Genomic DNA, 20,089 nt, shown 5'->3' with positions numbered 1-20,089 from the left:
TTGTATTGTAATCCTATTGGACCTACATGAAATCAAATTTCTTTATAAGGACATCATGTCTAGGGTTCTAAGGGTGTTGTTGTTGAGGTTGATGTTGTTGCTAGGGTTCAAGGTAACTGAAGAGTTAGAGAGAGTATGAATGTGTAGAAGACTGAAGTAATGTTGTAATGCATTAAGATCAAGCTATCAAGGATCTAACCAAGCAATTTGTGCTATTTGCTAGATCACTCACTTGTTGATTACTCACATCTTCGACAAGTCTGTAGCCCTTAACCGGGTAGGCCCAAAAGCCTCTTGTAAATCCTCTAACAAGGTGCTTCACATATGTGGATCTAAAATCCTCTAGCAAGGTAGTCTTTAATTGGACTTATCTCCTAACAGAGATTGAGATTCCTAACAGGATCTGTTTTGGTAAAGAATGTTGTAAGACCTTAACCGGTCTGATCTTAACCGGTCTAGTTTCTATTATGTAGATAGTTACTTGTGAGTCCCATCTCACCGTGGTTTTTCCCATTTGGGTTTCCACGTCAAAACCTCTTGTGTTATGGTGTTTGTGCTTCTGTGGGTGAATGCATTATTAGCTATTTGGTTTGCATGTTTGTTAATCAGTTTGTCTGCTAAATTGTTTTACCGGTTTACTGTTAGTCTTGCAAAGTATTTAAGTGCAAAGATTTTTGGTATACTAATTCACCCCCCCTCTTAATATTCATCAGTAAGTCCTCCTGCAGTCAAGCAAATCAACTATGTTAATCCTAGTGGTACTCCCTATTCATCACAAAGTGCTAGTTTTTATCCTAGTGGTACTTCTTGTTCATCATAAAGTGTTGCTTTTTATCCTAGTGGTATTTGATGTTCATCACAAAGTGCTTCTTTGATCCTATATTTTAGGGCACCTACTTGAGTGTATCTTCTTGAGTAGCTTATCCAATTGACAACGTATGTTCTATCACAAAATTATCAATTTCAACCTAATCCAATCGGCAACGTATGTTCTATCACAAAATTGTCATTTTCCTTGGTACTCCTTGTTCATCACAAAGTGCCTCAATATATCCTATCCTAGGGTCTCTACTTGAGTGTATCCTCTTGAGTAGTTTCCTAATTGGCAACGTATGTTCTATCACAAAATTGTCAGTCCTAGCCCTATCTGCTATCCTAGTCTTCCCTAGAGGACCTGCTTGAGTGTATCCTCTCAGTAGCTTATCCAATCGACAGTGTATGTTCATCACAGAACTGCTGATTTGACCTTGAAGACATAAACGCGCATTCATGACACAAACGTGCCTAGCCTACCCAGATGCGCCTGGCACCAACCCAAACATGCCTTAATGTTTTTCCTCCCACTTGATATTTTTTCTAGACATACCTAAAATGCATTTATTGCACTACCTAACATGCATTTATGACAACATTTATTGTGGAAAAGTACAAGGAGGTTTTGTGGTACTTACCGACTCTCCTGCATCTGCTGGCCTCTGAAATCGGTGAACGCGATCGAATCTATGCACCAATGCCATCGCTGCTGACTACTCTCTTCTATCTCTGCACTCTGATCTCTTGGATGTGTGGATGACAATGAGCATGTTCTCCCCTTGTGGTCTATCTTATAGACGACCCTTGCACTAGCCCTAGCCCTAGTCTCCCATGTTAGTCTTCTTTATCTCGTGACTCTGTCACTGTAGCCTATCTTGATAGTCATTCCTAGCCTTTCTTTCTTATCGAGAGATTGTCTGTGATCTTTTTGAACATTTTCATCCAATCTCTCGAGGGGGCATATCATTCCCATCTTGGGGCAACTTTGTATCAGTTTATCTTATCTTCTTTGAAACAACGTGACAAGCTGCATTGTCTCAAAGAGGGGCAAAATGTAGACACCTAAAATTGTCTGGTCTAATTAAATAAATATTTTTATTTATTTAATTATTTTAGCCTAATTCTTCTATTAATTAAATAAATTTGTATTTATTTAATTAATTCATTTATCCTCTTCTAGCCTTATTTCTCATTTAAATAAATTTATTTATTTATTTATTTAAATTATCCTTTTTCTTAAATTAAATAAATATCTTATTTATTTAATTGATCCCACTTCCTCTATTAATTAATTAAATCTTTATTTTTAATTAATTCATTAACCTTTTCTACCCATGACACATGTCATTCATCTCTTAATTCCTACACTACCTACCCTCTCATTATTTTATTATTTCTTCTATCTACCCTCTAATCATAGCTGACCATTTATCTTTTACACCTCTCAATCTTATCCCTCTATTTCTTATAGTGTCTTCTATATAAGGAGATTCTTCCTTCATTATCAATCTAATCATTCAATCATTCTAATCAGCTATTCAACCCCCGCTGACTACCTGACTACTCTAGCATTCAAACTTTCATATGCAATCAAACCTACTTGCAACCACATTTTTGTTCTTTGTTGAGCTCTTGTGCACACATAAAATCTGAGAGCAAATATATCAAGCAAGATCAATGGAAATTCAAACCATATTGGACATGTGATGGTATAATCTTTGTGATTTCATTTGATTTGCATTGTCTTAGGTAATCTTCATATGTTATGGTGGATCTTTGTTGTTGTTAGGCTAGGGTTTTGCGGTTGAATTCATTTAGTCTTTCAATATTGTTGTTTCCATTTTCACCATAAACAGTATCAAGTGAGAGTCATCTTGTCACAAAATATAGACATTCGGATTGGAATGACATCTAGTGCACCCTACTGAGAGAAGAAAGGAATCCATCTTGGCGTACCAAGCCCTGGCGGCCTTCTTAAGACCATAGAGAGATTTCCTTAGTCTACAAACCAAGGAAGTATCCTAGATGAAACCCTATGGCTACTCCATATAAATCTCCTCATCAAGATCCCCATGAAGAAAATAACTCTTCACATCCATTTGATGTACAACCCAACCATGAGCTGCAACAATAGCAACTGTTAAAGAAATGGAGTTCATCTTGGCTACAGGCGCAATGGTCTCAGTATAGTCAACACCTAGAACCTGAGAGAAACCTTTCACAACAAGCTGAGCCTTATACTTATCCACACTACCATTCACTAAAAACTTGGTTCGATAGATCCACTTACATCGAACCATTTTTCTCCTCTTAGAGAGATGGACTAAATCCCATGTGTTGTTCCACATCAAGGAACTATACTCTTCCTCCATAGCTTGGTCCCACTCAGGAACCCCTGATGCTTCCTGAAATGTCTATGGACTGGAAGTGGTAGCAATGAATGCATGTGGAAGATCCTGATGCTATGATTGAGTCCTTCATGTATCTGAAGGATCCCCAACAAGAGAACCCATAGACTCAAGTGTCTGTCAAGCCCAACAAGGTCTAGGTGGAGGAGGAGAATGAGGCTCCTCAACTCCAAGTGGACCCTGTGGAGGTGTAACCCCACGAGTCGGAGTTGAAGGAGTCTCATCATCTGAATCACTAGCATCACTATCCACAATGGAGGAAGGTGGAGGAGGTAGAGAGGCTAAGCTAGGAGATCTTTCCTCAAAGTGAACACTCCTCTCAATGAACACTTCATGTGTCTTAGGATTCATAAATCTATATTCTTTAACACCCTCAAGATATCCAACAAATATGCAAGGACGACTCTGAGGTTCCAATGCCTTACTTTTCTGTGGAGGTATGCGAGCCCATGATGGACACCCAAAGACTCTGAAATGTCTCACAATTGGTTTCCTTCTAGCCCAAACCTCAAAAGGAGTAATACCTTACAAAGATTTGTGAGGAACCCGATTTTGGATGTGTGTGGCACAACTGATAGCCTCTGCCCAAAAGGCGGGATCAAGAGAATGTGCATGTATCATACAGCTATGCATTTCTTTGAGAGTTCTATTCTTGTGTTCTGCAACTTCGTTCTATTGTGGAGTGTACGCAACAAAATGATGAAGATCAATCCCCTCAAATGTACAAAATCCTCAAGTCTTTTGTTCACATATTCCCTTCCATTATTTGTACGAATAATCTTGACCACTTTCCTGGATTGCTTCTCCACACGAGTCTTGAAGCCCTGAAATCTGTCAAATACTTCACGCTTATGAATGAAAAAGTAGACCCAAGTGAAGCAGGAGTAGTCATCAATGAAGGTGTTGGAAATGGACTTGCTACATCATTGTGAACAATTTGAAGAGCTTCCAAAGCTCTCCAAGCTTTCCCCTTATCAAACTTCTCCTTGGGATGCTTTCCCATAGAACAACCTAAACATGCACTCTCTGAAAAACCGATTTGAGGTAGACCTATGACCATGTCTTTAGTGCTGAGCTACTGAAGATAGCAGTAGTTGAGGTGACCAAACCGCTCATGCAATAGCTTACTTTCTAAATTTGAATGAATAAGCAAGGATCTAGAAGGAGAACTTGGTACAAAGTTGGAGAATGAATCAATCCTTGAGTTGTCATTGGCTTGTCCCACTGCTACCAAGGCATCATCATCAACTTCCTTTAAAACAACTGAATCGGGTGTAAACTCAATCTTTTTCCCATTCCCATGGTGAGTGATTTGGTAGATAGAGAGAAGGTTGGTAGACAAGTTAGGAACATAAAGAACATTCTCAAATGTTCTATCATCGATGTCAACTGAACCTTTCCCTTCAACCTCTACTTGTGTATCATCACCTATGTAAATGTGAGGTACCATAGATGGCTCCAATGAACAAAATTGCTCCTTTGTAGAGCCCATATGATAAGAGGCACTCGAGTCAAGTATCCACTACTGTGAAGAACCTGTTGTAGCCACAAATGCTTTCCCTTTTCCCTTAGACTGTGAGGAAGAGGAAGAAGATGAATCCTTCTTTGTGTAGGTGGATGGCAAGTTAATATTATTTTTCTTAAGAAGATTTGTCTATTCATCAACTTGCTTGGTGTGGTATCGATGCTCATCATGACCATACTTCTTGCAATATGAACAAGTTAGTTTATCCTTCTTAGGTGGAGTCCCCTTCTTGGAAGAGGATGAAAAATCAACTTGTGATGAAGAGGATGATTGCCATTTTTCCTAGTGTGGCTTTGACTTAGATTGTTTCTTGTTGTTGTTGGAGCCTTTGCTTTGACTCCCTTGACTCCCTTGATTAGCCACCAAAGCCTTGGAATTTGAAGACTTGAGAAGCCCCATGTTCAACAACTTAGATTGTTCCAATATCAAAATTTCCATGAAAGCATCAAATGAAGGCATAACGTAGGAACTCCCCACTGTTAAATGATGAGTTTGGAAGCTAGACACAAATGTTGCATATTCTAGTGCAAGCTTGTCCAACAAGTTGAATATCAACTGAGCATCCTTTTTGTCAATTTCACAATCCTTAAGCTTTTCTCTTAGCTCATTTGCTTTGGTGACATAATCTTGGATTGTATCAAAACTCTTGGGATCCAAGTTGGTGAGCTCATTGTCAATCTTGTAACCTTTGATTTCATCAACTTGACCATACAATTTTTGAAACATATCCCAAGCCTCTTTGATTGTTGTACACTTCTCAATGTGAAAAATGAGGTCATCTGATACATACTTATGCAAAGTTCCAAGAGCCATGCAATTCTTAGTGAGCCATTCTAACCAAGCATTATGATCAGCCTTAGGATCAGGTGGTGCTTCTATTATTCCATCTATGTAATGCATGAGACCTTTCTCCATTAATTTGCTCCATACTTTAATTTTCCATGATGCATAATTATGTGGAGTTAAGGTGGAAATTTATGAGGACTCATTGCAACAAAAATGAAAGAGCACAGGGAAAGAGAGGAACAATCACACAAGACACCCCCCAAATTCACTCAATCAAAGAACCCCCCCTCCCCCCCAAAATGATGATTTGGCACTTTATACTTAGCATGTGTACAATGGGCCACTTGCAAAAAATGGCAAAGTGGACTTCTGATTTCAACTTTACAACTACCTCAATAAGGCCAAAAGAAAATCAAACTAATAATGCAAGAGATCTAAACTAAGATCCAAGCAATTTACAAGTACCAAATAGGCCAAATAAGACCAATATCTGAAAGTACAATGTCCACTCAAAATCTCTGAAATCTGATCATAGATTATGAAAGTAGACAAAAAAACATGCATTTTCAAAAAAAATGGCACTTGAAAAGGAGGTCATATGAGCTCAAATGAAGCCTTTTAAGTTGCAAAATTGAGGATTGGACAGGTACAACTAAGAGAAAAAAAATTCAGAATTTTTTATTTTTTTTTAGATCTGAAAATTTCGTACCGTACCACCTGAATTGGGCAAAAAATTCCTCCAACACCCAAAATTCAATTTTTGCGAAAATAGGTCAAGCTTATACTTGATTTTTTATGGAAATGACCTCCTGGACACAATAGTGAGGTCGAAAACATTCTAAGATGCCTCTAAAAACCGTTGTCCCTCAGATCTGAAAATAGAAGCCTTCCAAGATGTCTCCAAAAACTAATCATTTGAAGCCCCAATGGCTCTAATACCATGTGATATTTTGCCAAGATCAAGGGCACAATGAAAAGTATAAAAGAGAGACAAAAAAATGACAAGAACAAACTGCATTTTCATCAATATGCAAATGATCAACTGGATTCACCAATATAATGAATATAGGTTTGCTTATATAGGCAAGGCCATATGGATGTATGAGCACACAATCATGACATGTGGCTCAATGAGAAACAAGGATAGGTAAGAAATACTAGGGGTAGGTAGGAGAAATAATATAATATTCCACAAAAGGTGGATGACCCACCGAATGTGGAGTGTAACAACAAAATAAGATCACAAAATGTGGAATTTCTCCTACAAGCTATATCCCTATGTGCACACTTCCCTAAGTGTCTCAAATCCAAACTACAAAGAGATGCATTATCCTAAATTAACTTAAGTAAAGTGTAATAATATCCATATGAATATTTATTTACACCAACAAAAGAGGATTGTAGCAACCAAGCCTCCAACATACTCAAAAGAAAAGGATCTAGGTACTCATGTATCTTCCCCAAGTAAAGATAGACCGGTAGGAGTGACTTATACCAGAAAGAAGAGTGATACAAAGCTCAAAAAGGATGAGAAAGAGGGTGATGTCACTGACACCCTATTAGATGTAGAAATTAAAGAGGTTAGAAAGAGTGGAAGAAACAAAGCTCCAATAGTGGATGAATTAGTCCATGGGATCAAAGAATTTGGAGGTTTATCTGGTGTTGGGAGAACATATTCCCTCAGTAATGAAGAAAATAAAAGGAAAATTGAAGAAGCCCTAATCTGGAACTTGCACAAGTTTTGTAGGACTCCTAGTGAATTATATGGCATCATCCCATTAGATTTGCAAGATCAAATTGAAGGGAGATGGAAAAAAGCTCTACCTACTAAAAAGGAACTCAAAATAAAAGCACTCATGAAAGTGCAGCACGAATTAGACCTTGAGCAAGCTTCACTAGTGGCTGAAGTATGCATTCAAAATTTCAAAATAAGGAATAGAATTGGAAGAGTAGGAGTAGGTGAAGTTGGAGCAATGCACACTGAAGGTGTTGCCTTGTGGAAGAAAATTATGGATAAGCAAAAGGAAGCTGAAGAAGAAATTGCAAATGGAACAAAAAAGGACCTAGGTGCAGTTGTCATTAACAAAGGGAAAGGTAAGGAAAAAGACTCCACTGAAGACTTTGATACTTTCACAGTTGAGGACATCATAGGAAATGTTGTGTTAGACATTCCCAATCTAACAAAGGATGTCAAACAACTGGTTCACACTTCACCAGTGAAAGAAGTGTTGGCCATTTGGTGGAATTGATTATGTGTTTCATTGATGTTTTGTCATTGATGTCAATACTAGTTGTTTGGATGCTTCACCAGCACCCTTCTAGTCCTGATAGGTTGAGTGGTTTTTGGTTAACTTGGATCCGACATGATCTGGTTAACTCTAGTATAATCTGGTGATGGAATTGGCTTGTTCATAATGTCTATACTCATATTTGGTTAGTTGGTTTCAGTCTAGTGATTGGTTGCTATCTTGCTTACACAAAAGATTGGTTTCTAGTTCCGATGAGGGTTTCACCGGCAGATATTTTGGTGGAGATCTTTCATGCATTGCATAATTGGTGTTGGTGTAGCTTTTGATAGAGTTTTAGGATGTTGTTGGTAATCTTGTTTGAGACTTGGTGTTTGGAGATCATTGCTAAAGAGTGTGGACCTATACTTGGTCCCGGTTGATCTAGGTAATGGACAGACATTAATGTAACGTATAGAGAGGAATTATTATTGTATTTTTGGGATGTCTTTTGTTTTATTCTAAGGCCAACATGGTTTGTAATGATGTAATTGGTTTATTGTCTGGTAGCTGACCTGATTGTTAATGGTTGAGGGTTTGTATAAATAAGATGTAAGATCTCATTGTAGATCATCATGGTTATTGTAAGAGGTCATGGTCAAGGAATGTAATATGCAAATATTGTAATATCATTCAGACAGAGGAGTTGGTCAATCAAAGGAGATCAAATTGGATTTGTAAGAGGATTTAGTCCTCTGGTATTGAGCTTAACTAGAACTATACTTAGGCATAGGAGATGATATCTTTTGCATTTCAACACTTCTCCAGATTGTAGTCTGGATTTATATGTAGTCAGTGAGACTCCTTTTGTGATGAGTAGTGTGCTTTAGGCTATTGGCCTTCCTACGAGTGTAGGCCCCTTCATTGTAAATTCAAATACTTACTGCAGAAGTATTATCTAATTATGGGTAGGTTTCCCACCATAGTTTTTTCCTTTATATGGTTTTCCACGTACAAATCTTGGTGTTGTGTGGATGGCTTTTATTCTATGATTATTGTTTATGTTTAATTGGATTAACTGCTATTATGGTATTGTTGTTTTGAATTGATAATGCTTTCGGTAATCTGTGACAACCGATTCACCACCCCCCCCCCTCTTATTTGTCTTCTGATTATCTAAACTATCTAACAATTGGTATCAGAGCTTTGGTCCTCTCTATAGAAAGCTTAACCACTTGAGGAAGATCCTATGGTGACTAACAGTTCAAGTTCATCCAGTTCTTTTGGAGCTATTTTTCGAAGGGATATACTTTATGCATACTAAGAGGGAGGGGGGTGAATTAGTATACCAAAAATTACTGAACTCAAACACTTAAACAATTTAGTAGTAAACTGGTATAACAGTTTTACTAACAAACCGGTTAACACAAATGCAAACCAAAGAGAAAATAAGGCATTCACCCATAGAAGCACAATCACCATAACATAAGAGATTTTGATGTGGAAACCCAAATGAGAAAAACCATGGTGAGATGAAACTCACAAGTAACTATCTGTAGAATAGTAACCAGACCGGTTAAGGTTAGACCAGTTAAGGTCATACGATGTTCTTTACCAGAACAGATCCTATTAGGAATCTCAATCTCTGTTAGGAGATAAGTCCGATTAAAGACTACCTTGTGAGAGGATTTCAGATCCACAGTTGTGAACCACCTTGTTAGAGGATTTACAAAGGCTTTGCCAGGCCTACCCAGTTAAGGGTTTTAGACTTACCGAAGATGTGAGTAATCAACAAGTGATTGATCTAAATACTAGCACAGTATGCTTGGTTAGATCCTTGATAGCTCATTGTTAATGCATTTCAGCATTACTTCAGTCTTCAAAATTTCCAAACTCTATTTCTTCACACAGACCTAATCTTCTTCTATGATCGCACATGCAAAAACCTTATCAACCACACAAAACCCTAACGACTTCTAAAACCCTAGACATGATGTCCTTATAAAGGAATTTGATTTCCTGTCGGTCCAATAGGATTACATTGCAAGTTCCTAGGTTCAGTGCATCTAGACACAGTTGGTAACACAACACAGAATCACCGCCAAAGTGTTGGTGGATGATAACTCATCACAAAAATAATACCAGTTGGTAACTCATCATAGAGTAACACCGATTCATACATTTACCTATTACCGGTTCACATATTTTACCGATCACCAATTCACACATTTTACCAATTACCAGTTTCTCAAAATGAAGAATGGGAAAAATGATAACTACCACTTTGTTTCTTCATACCGCTTTGGGATCCTCAAACCGCTTGAGGTCTTCATACCACTTGAGATCGGTAAACACTTTCTGCAAAACACCGATAGTCTGAAGAGTATAATACATAATACCAGTTGGAATAAATACTGGTTGAGCATAACTCATACATACAAAAAGTAATCTCAAAGCAAGTGTGTGTCCATCAATGACAATCACAACATCATCATTAAAAATGCCAACAATCTCCCCGTTTGGCATTGATGGCAACAATTAGGAAAAATTTTGACATCTAAGTGTTTTACAACAAAAATATGCCATAATCAAAATTACTCCCCCTAAGCATATACAGTATCCCTTCTGTAGAAAATACAATGTATACTACTCCCTTATAGAGATAAACATGAAAGTATACATAACATGCATCAAAATTTTAAATACAGAATACTACTCCCCCTTTGCCAACAATGACAAAGTATTGCAGAATAACCCCTATTTCTCATTATCATTAATATAATAAATGTTTATGACAATAATGAGTGAAACTTATCAAAAACTGATTTAAAATCTTGCATAAATGTCTTCATGGATAAGGACCATGACTCAAGTAATGAGGTAGCAACCTCACTTTTTGTTTGCATCTGGGATACCTGTTCCTCCATGGCGTCCAAGGTACTCATCTCCTGAGTGATCGTTAAGGCATCCAGATTGAGATAGCACTTCTGAAGTATTTAGAGTCATGGTAGTAGAACTAGTTGAAGTTCCTACAAATCTCTGGTTCGTTCGGTGATTTCCAACTCTATTCTGGCAGTCTGGAGTTGAAACCGGTGAACGGTTTGCCCAAATCTGGTGAAGGAAACATAGGACATCTTGAAGGTGCTTATATATGCCTGCAAATCAGATTGTAGTTTATCTTTCTGAGCAAGCACATCATCACAGAATAGATGGGGTTGGCTTATCTTACTAAGCAGTAATTTCCCCTCATCCATAGCATCTCTTATGTCTTTCTGCGCTTTCTGAAGTTCAGACCGGAGCTCGTTTAATTTCTTCACTAAGGCAGTGCTCAGTGCCTTTTGATGCTTCTTTTGTACATTGGCTTCAACAACATCTTCCAGGCATTGCACTTGGTCCTCTACAACTGTGCATAAAAGTTTCAGCTGGGCCAAAGAGGAATCGGTACTAGGGAGGTTGGTACCAAGTATCAAACTAGTAAGAGTTTCCACCGTAGTTTGAATAACATCTTGTTCCTTCTTCCTCCTTAGCACTTCCAATCGCTCTTGGGCAAGCTTAATGCTTTGGAGCAGCTCCATTTCATTTGCAGATTGGAGGTCAATGGGACTGGTAATGTCAGCTGGTCTGGCTTGACTACTAGTTGCCTTTGGGGTCTCCACTTATGTGCTCTTTGTCGGTTCCTCCTTCTCTTTGGCTCTTTGCTTTTCCTCTTCAGCCTTCTTTTGCTCCTCTGCTTCTTTCTTTCTCTTTTCTTCTTCCTTCTTTCTATCTTCTTCTTTCTACTTCTCTTCCTCTTTCTTCTCTTCCTCTTCATGTTTCCTCTTCTCTTCCTCTTTTCTCTTCTCCTCTTCCCATTTCTTCTTCTCCTCTTCTTTTTTCTTCTTCTCCTCTTCCTCTTTCTACTTCTCCACTTCCTTTTTCTTCTTCTCCTCTTCCTCTTTCTTCTTCTTCACTTCCTTTTCTTTGTCTTGTTTTTCTTTGTCCACTCTATCTTTGTTAGCCTTGTCCTTTGCTGCATCCGAAGTGACATTTTCACCATCCAAAGCATCAACGTCAATTGTGTCCATTTGTTCAGTGACCGGCTCTCCTTCACTGTCATACACCTCATCTGGTTTTCCAGTTGCTGGTTTTTGCTCAGCCTTCTTGTTGGCTTCAGACACTTGGTGCAACCTTAGAGCAGCTTTGGCATGCGAGTGGGTATCTTTTACCACTTCAGGGACTTTGCCTTCCGATAACAGGAGTTTTTTTCTTCTCATGAAGAAGAGGCCTTTGTACTTTTCCATAACTTCATAAAGTTCTAAATTTGACACATCAAGAAAATATTGTGCAAATATTTCTTCTCTTATTTCTCGTTCCTTTTCTATGGCAATGTGCCATTTGTTATCTAAAGAATTATATAGAATCTGGTGTCACAGATCTAATTTCTAATGGGGACCGATCATTAATACATAAATATTGAATAACTTCCTGTTCAACTTCCTCCTTTTCATTGTCATTAAAATCATCAAAATGATCTATTAAATCACTCAACACTTTTCTCCTAATATTCTTGATAGTTCTTTGACAATATGTCAAAGGTTTGTAAGAGGAAATGTCTATATTTACCGGTGCTGATGATGTTGGTTCATTGTTGGTTGTCTTTGTCTTCTTCCTCATTTGCCTAGTATTTTTAGGCTTTACCTCAGGTTTTGTATCCTCTGAGTCTGGTGTGTTGCCTTTGGTCTTCCGCTTCCTCTCAAATACCTTGGCGGGTGCAACTTCCGGTTTCTTCTTTGCCGGTGACCACTTTGTCACTTTAGGACTTGTTGAGGTAACTAGTGCCAATACAGATGGCACTTCCTTTCCTTTCTTCACTGAAGGTTCTTCAACCAGTGTTACCCTCTCCAAATAGGTATCAGTTCTCTTCTTCTTAGGATCAAGAGGTGAGGCAAGTAGGGTAGAGGCATACCCGTCTATCATGTCATACATTACCTCATATCTCATGGGCTCCACTTCTTCTTTTCTAGGCTCAACTACCTCCATTATGCACTCATCTACTTTGATGATAAAGCATATGTCCTCTTCATACTTCTTGAAAATATCACTAGATATTATCACCCTTTGGCTCATCTTGCATCTGAACTCATCAAAGTATTTGTTCAGGACTTTAGAATAACCGGTTCCTACCACTTGAACACTCTCTCTAATTTGCTTGGTAACCGATTGGTTAGTAGAACATTGTATATCACCGACACCAGGGAAATATCCTTGAAAGTAGAAAAACAATCCTACCAATAGTTGTCCAAATTTAAATCTTAAGGCATTGTCGTGTTTAATAGACTTCAAGTTCACCAGAAGTTGCCTTTGCATACAAGTGCATAAATCAAATGAGTCATCTTCCATGATCATCCTATAGGTGACATTTATCGCTGCAGCCAAGACAGAGTTAATTCTGCTAGCATAGAATGTCTGGTAGCCTATCACCATACAAGCATACTTGACTAGATCATCCTTGATGGTATTGACGGTCATTCCCTGTTGGTTGCTCATAGAACCAGTGAGCTTGGTCATTTCGGTCTTGATGACTTTCCTTGGGGTTGGCACATCTCCAACATTACAAAAATCGGTGACAATGTGAATCTCTTTCGGTGTGATGTCATGTATCCACTCAAGATACATTTTGTCACCATGCACTTTGCTTAGAATGATGTGGATGTGATCTTCTATAAATTCTTCAAGAAAATAGACCGCATTGTGAAGTTTCTTTCTTTCCAGAATGCTATATTCCAGTTTGATCTTCTTGTCCTTCCCACAAAATAAACTTAACTGAGAATGGATCACTAGAGATCCTAGGTCTTCTATTTTGCAATCAATATAATCTGAAATACCTCCCTCAACTATAACACCAGCGGGTATCTGGGATAGGGCATTGTATTTCACCTTCTGTTGGATGAAATCTATTGAATCATCAGGTGTACTAGAACTGGAGTGCGATGCAGAAGCCATGATAAATGGATAAACAAGAATTTCAATAAATACCTTTAGAAATCCGCAATTTAGGGTTTGCAACTTCATCTACGCCACACCCTACTTTGGTTGTTGGATTACTGCTTTGTGTTCTTCACCTGACTGATTGATATTATCTCTGGATTCTTCTTTCAAAGTTTTGAAATCTCTCTGAATCGCAAGGCAAATCACCTTTTGTCGCTCTACACTTGAAATTTTCTTCACTCACAAATTGATAAGTGAAAATGACTTGAAAATCCCTTTTAAATGAATTCTTCACCTACCATAATAAATGCTCCACCATTAGGGTGTAAACCCTAATTTGCCTTTTACCATTTCCGATCTTCTGCCAATTGATAGTTATCACATACCGGTTAAGGTCTTTTACTGGTGTAAATGGGGGGTTTGAAACATTTCACTGATTTGCTCCCCCTAAGCTTTTTTGAAGCTTAGTTTGCCGGTTCAACGACTTCCACACTAGGTGCAGAAATCGGTTCTTCTTGTGACACTTCTTCAGGTTTCTTCTTCCATGTTGTCTTCATATCTATTTTAACAGTTTCAACATCAATCTTTCCTTCTGGAGTGACCAGTATATCATCTGATATGTTCTTTCTCATTCTGTAGGTTCTAGCAGGGTGTCCCGGTTTGTTGCAATGATAGCAAACCATTCTAGGTGTTCTCCATGGTCCATTGTTCATTCTACCATTTTTCCTCCTGCATGTTGCAGTAGGGTGACCGCTACCATGACAAATCAAATAGGTTTCTCTCCAACTGGTTGCCGCTTGATAGCTACCACCACCTGACTGATGGTCATAGGCATATACCAGTTTGGATTTCGGTTCATAGAGGATTCAGAAAAAAACTCCTTGACTCCTTTGAGGATATCTTCTAGTGCTTTGTATAATAGACCTGCATTCAAATGTTCTATGCCCAAAATTGTTGCATGCATAACAGTTACTATTGAATCTATTGGATCTAGGCTTATTGTTTAGAAATTAGGGAAAATTATTGTAAGTCTTACTTCTACATACATTGGCAATGTGTCCTTCCTTGAGACAATTAAAACAAATAGGTTTGAATTTTTGCTTACCTTTATCCTTTGGTGTCGGTTGCTTCTTTGATGCTCCATCTTTTGTTCCAGAGGTCTTACCTTCCTCATAATCAGAAAAACCGAGTCTAGTGGTATTCTTAACCGGTTTTGTTGATTCAAGCTTTTGTTCTAGCTTAATAGTTCTCTTATTGAATTTGGCAAGTATTTCCTTTGACTCAGTGAGTTCTTTGGAAATAGCAACATTGGATTCCTTCAAGGTTGCATTCTCAGAAATAGCCATGTTTAGTTCACCTTGCATTTCTTCTTTTTCCACTTTACTCTCTTGGAGATGAGTGGTAAGTGCACTGATTTCTTGCTTCAGATTGGAGATCTCATGATCTTTGTCTTTTACCAGATCTTTAGCTTTCCTCCGGTTCTCAAGCTCTTGACACATTCTGATAGTCAGTCCTTCCAGTTCCCTTCTTAGGTTAGCATTAGATTCATTCAGTTTTTCAACTTCTTCAACTAGGGCTTCCATGTCTACTTCATCAGAAGAACTATTTTCAGTAAGCTCCATCAGTTTCTCAGCATGCTCTCTTCTTTTTGCTAGAGAGGCTTTATATTTGACTTTGAGATTATCAAAGGCTTTCTCAATCTGAGTGAGACGATGAGTAAGTTCCCTCATAGTGTCTTCCCCCATATCTCCTTCCAATTGGCTAAACTTATAGAAAGGTTGGCTCTAATACCAATTCATGAATACTAAGAGGGGGGGTGAATTAGTATACCAAAAATTACTGAACTCAAACACTTAAACAGTTTAGCAGTAAATCGGTATAACAGTTTTACTAACAAACTAGTTAACACAAATGCAAACCAAACAGCAAATAAGGCATTCACCCACAGAAGCAAAATCACCATAACACAAGAGATTTTGACGTGGAAACCCAAATGGGAAAAAGCACAGTGAGATGAAACTCACAAGTAACTATTCTATAGAATAGTAACTATACTGGTTAAGGTCATACAATATTCTTTACCATAACAGATCCTGTTAGGAATCTCAATCTCTATTAGGAGATAAGTCCAATTAAAGACTACCTTGTGAGAGGATTTTAGATCCACAGTTGTGAACCACCTTGTTAGAGGATTTACAAAGGCTTTGCCAGGCCTACCTAGTTAAGGGTTTTAGACTTGCCAAAGATGTGAGTAATCAACAAGTGAGTGATCTAAATACTAGTACAGTATGCTTGGTTAGATCCTTGATAGCTCATTGTTAATTCATTTCAGCATTACTTCAGTCTTCAAAATCTCCACACTCTGTTTCTTCACATAGACCTAATCTTCTTCTGTGATCGCACATGCAAAAACCTTATCAACCACACAAAACCCTAACAACTTCTAAAACTCTAGACATGATGTCCTTATAAAGGAATCTAATTTCATGTTGGTCCAATAGGATTACATTGCAAATTCCTAGGTTCAGTGCATCTGGACACATTTGGTAACACAACACAGAATCACCGCCAAAGTGTTGGTGGATGATAACTCATCACAAAAATAATACTGGTTGGTAACTCATCATAGAGTAATACTGGTTCATACATTTACCTATTACCGATTCACATATTTTACCGATTACCGGTTCACACATTTTACCAATTACCAGTTTCTCAAAATGAAGACTGGGAAAAATGATAACAACCACTTTGTTTCTTCATACCGCTTTGGGATCCTCGAACCACTTGAGGTCTTCATACCGCTTGAGATCGGTAAACACTTTTTGCAAAACACCGATAGTCTAAAGACTATAATAAATAATATCGATTGGAACAAATACCAGTTGAGCATAACTTGTACATACAAAAAGTGATCTCAAAGAATGTGTGTGTCCATCAATGACAATCACAACATTATCATAAAAAATGCCAACAATACTGATGCTTGAAGGAACAAATTATACAGTATGGAAGATTCAGATGGAGACTCATCTGAGATATCTTGGCAAGGAGATTTGGGAGATCACATAGAATGGTGTCATGCCCTTTAATCCAAGATCTGGCAATCCTCCTCCGACAAACCTAAACAAGGAGGTTGAGAATGATTTTAGAGAAAGAGAATCCCTCTTGTGTGTACTTTCTGATCAACAAATTATGGGATTAACTGAAAAATCATCTAGAAAGGCAATATGGAATAAATTGTAGACCCTTAATGAAGGTGACCCTACAGTGAAGATTGGTAAACTTGATGGTTACTGAATGAGATATGAAAACCTGAAAACGGAAGAAGATGAAAGGATTACTGCATTCATGGAAAGAGTAAATGAGATTGTTATGGGAATTCAATGTTGTGGTGGAACTCCGAGGGAAGATGAGATTGTTTCTAAAGTCCTAAGAGCCCTGCCACCGGCTTACAAAATGAAGGCTACTTTGATTAATGAGTTGAGAACAATGGCTAATACATCTGTCAACAAAGATACTTTGGTTGGGAAACTATCTTCTTTTGAGCTTGAGGAATTTGGACCCTCTAGAGCTATGAAAATTGAACCTGCTTTTCTTGCATCTACATCTACAACTGGTAAGCAAGATTGAAGAGTTTTATATGTAAAATAACTACAAGATATGAAAAGAGAAGATGAAGAGTTTGAGCAACTTGAGGCACTATTTTCTAGAAGAGCACCGAAAGGACTGGTAGGAAGTAAGTATGAAGGAAAAGCACCTTTTAAATATTTTGCATGTAATAAGATTGGTCATTTTGCATCTAGATGTCTTGAAAGGAATTTAAGATTTGAAGAAAGAGTTAAGAGATCATTTAAACTTAATCAGGAAAAAATTTAGATTCAAGAAAGACAAACTATGCTACATAGCGGATGAGGAACGCATTACTGATTCAGATAATGAACCGATAGAAGACTCTGCTAGTGGATTTTTCAATGGGAAAGAATGGGTACTCTTGGCTATCAAGGAAGATGATCTGGCACTGGAAGAGAATGTACCTAAGGAGAAGGCACTTGCTGCCAAAATTGAGGATAAGGATGAATGGGTAATTGACAGTGGTTGTTCACATCATATGACTGGAGATAAAGGAAAGTTTTTGTCTTTGCAAGAAATTGATGATGGATTAGTTAGATTTGGAGATGATAAGGCATGTATGATTAAGGGAAAAGGAACTATATCATTGGATGGTATGAACAATACTGATGATGTTTATTATATTGAAGGTTTGAAGCATAATCTTTTGAGTGTAGGACAATTGGTAGATAAGGGATTTCAATTACAATTCAAGGATGGAAAATGCAAAATCATTAACAAATCTAGCTTGGAGATTGCAACCGGTATGCAGACAAAAGGTAACATATTTCATTTGAACTCCGGTGAGAATACATGTTTGATAACACAGATTGATGAAATTTGGTTATGGCATAAAAGGCTATGTCATGTAAATTTTGATTGCATTATGAAGATCAGTTCAACTAAGGAAGTTAGAGATATACCTAAGATTATGAAGCCCCATAATCCGTTATGTAAAGAATGTCAAATGGGTAAACAGGTCAGAACCTATTTTAGGAGTATACAAGATAAATCAAATGATTTTCTTGATCTTATTCACACTAATTTGTGTGGCCTTGCTAGAGTTAAAAGTTTTCATGGTGATAAATATTTCATGCTAATCATCGATGATTATTCTAGAATGATGTGGGTTACTTTTTTGAGAGAAAAATATGAATTATTTGAAAAATTTAAAATCTTTAAGGCTAAAATGGAAACTGAAATAGGATTGAAGATTAAATGTTTGAGATCAGATCATGGTGGAGAATTCACTTCCGGTGAGTTTAATAACTTTTATGAAAAGCATGGTATCAGAAGATAATTTTTTGCTCCCCAGACACCTCAGTAGAATGGATTTGTGGAAAGGAAAAATAGAACTATCGGATGTTGCTAGAACAATGATGGTGGGAGCAAATCTTCCTCATATCTATTGGAGAGAAGGATTTAGTACAGTAGTTTATACATTTAACAAACTACATATCAAAGGAGAAACCGATAAGACACCTTATGAATTATGGTTTGGCAATACACCTACAATTAAGTATTTTAGAATCTTTGGTAGTAAGTGTTATATCAGGAGAGATGATGCTATTGGGAAATTTGATCCTAGAAGTGATGAAGGCATATTTATTGGTTATTCTAATTGTAGTCACATAAATCTGTCCATTTTAATTAAATGAATATTTCGTATTTATTTGATTAAAAATCCACTAGCCATCAATTAATTAAATTAATATTTAATTAATTCATCCCCAAACATTCTTCTATTAATTAAATAAATTATTCAATTTATTTTAATTAATTCATTAAAATCAAATTCTCATTAATTAAATAAATAAAATCTATTTATTTAATTAAATCCCCCTATTCCTCTTTTAAATAAATTAAATAAAACATTTATTTAAATCATTATCCCCCCCCCACTTGCATTTTCCTACAAATGCAACTTGCACACATTTATTGAAATAAATGAATTTTTATTTTAATAAAATCCTATTTTCCCTCACCCACCAAATCCACTTGCAAAATCTAATCCCCTTCTAGATTCTTCTAACCCCTTCCTAATTAGCCTAATCCATCCCCTAAATATTGTCACATTCCTAAGCAAATTGGAGTCACTTCTCAAAGACTCCAAAGTCTTTGAAAAGCAATTAATGCTTTGTGTGTTCAACAAATTAACCTCCAAAGTCTTCCAAGACCACTAATGGCTCTTACATGACCATTTATGGCTCTTACATAACCATTTATGGTTATTTCAATCTTGTCTCCCCAAACATTTATTGTTTGACCATATTCATCCATTTCACATTTGCACAAGATTTTATCCATTAGATAAAAGCTTTATTCTTTGAATAAAGAGTTTATTCATTCAACCAACCTTGACTCTAAAATCCCAGAGTCATGTCAGACATTTAATGCTTATTCCCTCTCCTCTCAACCTATCTCACATTGACACTTGTCATCCTGGGATTGGGTTGAAAGCCCTCACATGGATTTGAAATCATTCAATCCTGACCCTTGTTGAGATTACTCAATCTCAACCATCCATTGCTCCATTTTTCCTATAAATAGAGCTCATTCCTTCATAATCCAGATCCTGAAAACTTGTATGCATTTAGACTATAGACATTTTAGAGAGCATTTTAGCATAAACAATCTAAATCTTGTCTTTTTGGTAAAATACTTCATTTTAGCATTAAAATAGCTTTTTATTTCACATTTAGAGCTATCCTATAAATCTCAATCCTCCATAAGCATCCATAGTGCAAAAAGCT

This window comes from Cryptomeria japonica, chromosome 3, assembly GCF_030272615.1.
Source record: "Cryptomeria japonica chromosome 3, Sugi_1.0, whole genome shotgun sequence".
Lineage (NCBI taxonomy): Eukaryota > Viridiplantae > Streptophyta > Pinopsida > Cupressales > Cupressaceae > Cryptomeria > Cryptomeria japonica.
This window is presented reverse-complemented; position numbering follows the sequence as displayed.